We start from the raw sequence: 4,027 nt of genomic DNA on the forward strand, positions 1-4,027 counted from the left end.
GCTTTTTTCTTTTTGCTTATGTGGTGCTGAGGAATCGAACCCAGGGCCTCATGCATGCAAGGCAAGCACTCTACCACTGAGCCACCTTCCCAGCCCTGTGTAGGCTATTATTACTTTGTAACTAAGAACATACACAAGTAACAGACTATTATTTCCCATTTCTGAATGGCAGTAGTAAAATGTGTCTTCAGTATAACAGAAACATCTCACAAAAGAGAGAGAAAGAAAGAGAAAGCGAGAGAAAGAGAGAGAAAGAGAGGTCCTCAAAAAAATACCAGGCTTGGAAAGAAATAAAGAAAAAAAAATATTCTCTGATCTCACTAGTCTGGCTTTCTTTTTTGGCAATCCTGGGGATTGAACTCAATGCCTGGATGCCTGGGAGCTGTTCCTGAGCCTCTTTGTGCTCAAAGCTAGCATTCTACAACTTGAGCCACAGCGCCATTTCTGGTTTTTGCTGAGTAGTTCATTGGAGATAAAAGTCTCACAGACTTTTCTGCCCAGGCTGGCTTTGAACTATGATCCTCGAATTCAGCCTTCTAAGTACCTAGGATTATCCTGTTTTTAAGTTACTGTTTTGCAGTTAAATTTAGAGAAAATCAGCGGTAGTGAAAAGAAGAAATACCAAACAAGAATAATTCCTTTTAAGGCTGGGAAAGTGGCTCAGTGGTAGAGCGCTTGCGTTGCATGCATGAGGCCCTGGGTTCGATTCCTCAGCATTACATAAGCAGAAAAAAAAAAGTTGGAAGTGGCACTGTGGCTCAAGTGGTAGAGTGCTAGCCTTGAGCTGAAGAGCTGAGGGACAGAGCCCAGGCCCAGAGTTCAGGCCCAGAACCGGACCACCCCCTCAAAAAAAAATCATCTGGAGTATAAAATCTGTATTAGAAAAGTCCACAAAGTTAACAAGGAAATGTTCTAAACCCATAATGGTGCTTCCCCCCCACACTTTCTCTTTTTCTTTGGAGATCTCATAATAAATTCAGGTTGGGGGCTGGGAAGGTAGCTCAGTGGTAAAGGGCTTGCCTTGCATGCATGAGGCCCTGGGTTCGATTCCTCAGCACCACATAAGCAAAAAAAAAAAGCCGGAATTGGCACTGTGGCTCAAGTGGTAAAGCACTAGTCTTGAGCTGAAGAGCTGAGGGACAGAGCCCAGGCCCAGAGTTCAGGCCCCACGACCGGACCACCAAAAAATTTTTTTTTAATGTAATTAAATACAATTAAATAAAAAAAGCAGGATATCTGAATTACAAGAGTTTCCAGAACTGGTTGACTTTATTACCTAATAGTATAAGCAAACTGCCTGTTGCCCACATTGAAAGATCCTGACTTGGAGTAGAAAACAATAGCCTTTGGACATTAATAACATTCCCTTATTACCACTCCTCAAATGAGGGCCTATATTGGGGATAAAGTTTAGAACTGTATATATATAAGAACATTCATGTAAACTTAATCACATTGGATGTTTTATTTTTAAAAAATCCTTTGTCTGTAAAAAAAGTGATTAATCTGGTTTGTTTTTTTTTTTTTAAGGCTACAATCCAAAATAACTTGTCATCCACACCCTTATTTGTGTTTTAAGTAAATAACTTCCTTAAGAACAAAACACAAACTGTTCCTTCCGGCTTCTCTGGCAGGAATCAGAAGGGCTTGAAGGGCTTAGGGTTTGTTTGGGTCACTGGTGAAAACCAGTTTGAAGAGCTCATGCTTCAGAGCCTGCACAGGACAGCACCAGGGCAGAAACTGAGCAACCATATCATAGATACAACCAGCTTGGTACAAGACTTCAATAGTGCAGGGTAACTTGAATGAAAAGGTTTACATCAAACCAAAATGTCAACATGTTTCCTATTGTGGAATACTTTGAAGCAGCAATAAGACCGGTTATCAATTCATTCTGTTGCTCAGCTAAACTGCTCTTCAAATCACCAAAATCAGCCATGAGTTCCAAAAATCAGCTATGTGTCAAGATGATGTTTTACTTCTCAAAACACCCGTCTGTATGTGAGGGTGCCATCAACATAGTCTGTGTCTAATCATACTTTCATATCTCTTCATTACTCAGAGTGGTCTGAGATGTCATTTCATTTATTTTTATTTCTTTTGTTTTGTTTGGTGCTGATCCTGGGACTTGAATTCAAGACTTGTGTGCTGTTCCTGAGCTTTTTTGCTCAAGGCTAATACTGCTGTACCATTTGAGCCATAGCTCCACTCCAGCTTTTTGGTGGTTAACTGGAAAGAAGAGTCTCACAAACTTTCCTATCAGGACTGGCTTCAAACCATAATCCTCAGATCTTAGCCTCCTAAGTATCTAGGATTATAGGCATGAACCATCAGCAACTGGCTCTGAGATGTAAACAGATAATTCAAGCCAATCAAATAATGGGAATGCAAGAGGTATAGAAAATCTATAGTTCATATCAGCTCCCAGGAACAAACTGGAGTTCCTGAATCTACAGTTTTGACATTCTTGAAGGGTAATACATGCCAATTAGAGATCTCTCCTTAAGTGTGAAACATAACTGCCTCAAGCCATTTGCTCCACAGCCTCCAATTGGAGCCCAGCTCTGGCAGGCTCCTCAGAAGTAACATATCAAATGGATTTCCTGCCAAGGCCCAGGTGTCCATATACCTGTGGCAAACTTCCTGGTAAAAGTACAGCATATAAACTTGTTTCTGAGAGTTAAGTCCAGAAAACAGTAAGAGCCCACAAAAGAGCAAAATTTCACCTTTATACTCTTCTACACATGTCCTGGGATGTATTACATCCAACACTGAGTCAATACCCTAAACAGCTTGTACAACTCAAAAAGCATTGTGTTCAATGTAAACCATGCTTCCTTAATAAGGGGGTAAAAAAAGAGAGAAGATTTTAAAAGAATCAGATATCTGTCCTGTGTCAAGTTCCTAAATACAGTTCAAACTTCTCCCAGTGGGAAAGAAGCTTAATATGCTGTGCTTCTTAAAATAATTACTTTAAGTTGTAAAAATATGGGCTGGATAATAGTGTTTGCCTAGTATTCATGAAACACTGGGTATCTGATTTCCAACACTGAAAAAAATTTTTTAAAGAAGTTTAAAAAAGGGCTGGGAAGGTGGCTCAGTGGTAGAGTGCTTGCCTTGCATGCATGAGGCCCTGGGTTCAATTCCTCAGCACCACATAAGCAAAAAGAAAAGCCGGAAGTGGCGTTGTGGCTCAAGTGGTAGAGCACTAACCTTGAGCTGAAGAGCTGAGGGATAGCACCCAGGCCCCGAGTTCAGGCCCCACGACTGACAAAAAAAAAAAAAAAAGAAAAGAAAGAAAGATTCATGTCCCTAGACAGGAGGGTTGTTGTTTTTGGCCAGTCCTGGGGCTTGAAGTCAGGGTCTGGGAGCTGTCCCTGAGCTTCTTCAGCTCAAGGCTAGAGCTCTACCACTTGAGCCACAGCACCACATCCAGCTTTTTCTGAGTAGTTTACTGGAGGTAAAAGTCACAGGGACTTTCCTACCTGGCCTGGCTTTGAACCATGATTCTCAGATCTCAGCCTCTTGAGTAGCTAGGACTACAGGCATGAGCCACTCGCACCTGACTTAGAGGGGGAAGCTTAATAAACCTGCAGACAGAGCAGGTAAAGCCAAACCACAATGAGCTCTGACATTCCAGAGGGCCAGAAGCATAGAAGTTCACCTCACTTCACATCTGTAACTATTTCCTCAAGTTATCAAAAATGTTAAGGATGTTTAGGCTTTAAGGAATTTGGAAACTTAACAATTCTAAATTGTAAAACACCATATACTTAGGCTTAAACTCTCATCAACTAAATGAGGCTGTCGTAACTAGTACAACTGAGGATAGGTCTCCTCACCAAGGTGGTTAGTGTTCTTGTGCAAGTCTTGTGCAAATCTGACCAGCTGTTTACTAATGTGATGTGTAGGCTATTTTTTTTTTGGGTCCAGTCGTGGGGCCTGAACTCTGGGCCTGGTGCTGTCCCTCAGCTCTTCAGCTCAAGGCTAGCACTCTATCACTTGAGCCACAGTGCCACTTCCGGCT

The 4,027-nt window shown here is 41.7% G+C and overlaps 1 protein-coding gene across 1 annotated transcript in view; it reads right to left on the reverse strand.

Moving 5' to 3' along the window:
- Nucleotides 1–4,027, reverse strand: part of Ppa1 (pyrophosphatase (inorganic) 1) — a 28,822-nt gene that overhangs the window by 21,829 nt on the left and 2,966 nt on the right. The window lies entirely within an intron of this gene.

The sequence above is a fragment of the Dipodomys ordii genome, unplaced genomic scaffold (genome assembly GCF_000151885.1).
Source record: "Dipodomys ordii isolate 6190 unplaced genomic scaffold, Dord_2.0 Scaffold34, whole genome shotgun sequence".
NCBI classification, from domain to species: Eukaryota; Metazoa; Chordata; class Mammalia; order Rodentia; family Heteromyidae; genus Dipodomys; species Dipodomys ordii.